Below are 246 nucleotides of genomic sequence, written 5' to 3' on the forward strand. Positions count from 1 at the left end.
AATGTTCGAAACCGTTATTTTTCCCGCATTTCTGACGTCACGTAATCATGACGCTCACGGTGCCTCACCTTTCATCTAGGGGCACTCTAAGCACCGGGTGTTTTCCAACAATGTACACAGATGATACAGTGTAAAGCCTGCGGCACACGATGCTTGTTTTCCTGCTGGATTGCTAGCTGGATTAGAATCTTGCCACTGTATTGGCTGCGATGCTGGCACTGACAGCATCACATCTAAAGCCGGCGG

The sequence above is a fragment of the Trachymyrmex cornetzi genome, unplaced genomic scaffold (genome assembly GCF_001594075.2).
Source record: "Trachymyrmex cornetzi isolate Tcor2-1 unplaced genomic scaffold, Tcor1.1 scaffold203, whole genome shotgun sequence".
Classification (NCBI taxonomy): domain Eukaryota; kingdom Metazoa; phylum Arthropoda; class Insecta; order Hymenoptera; family Formicidae; genus Trachymyrmex; species Trachymyrmex cornetzi.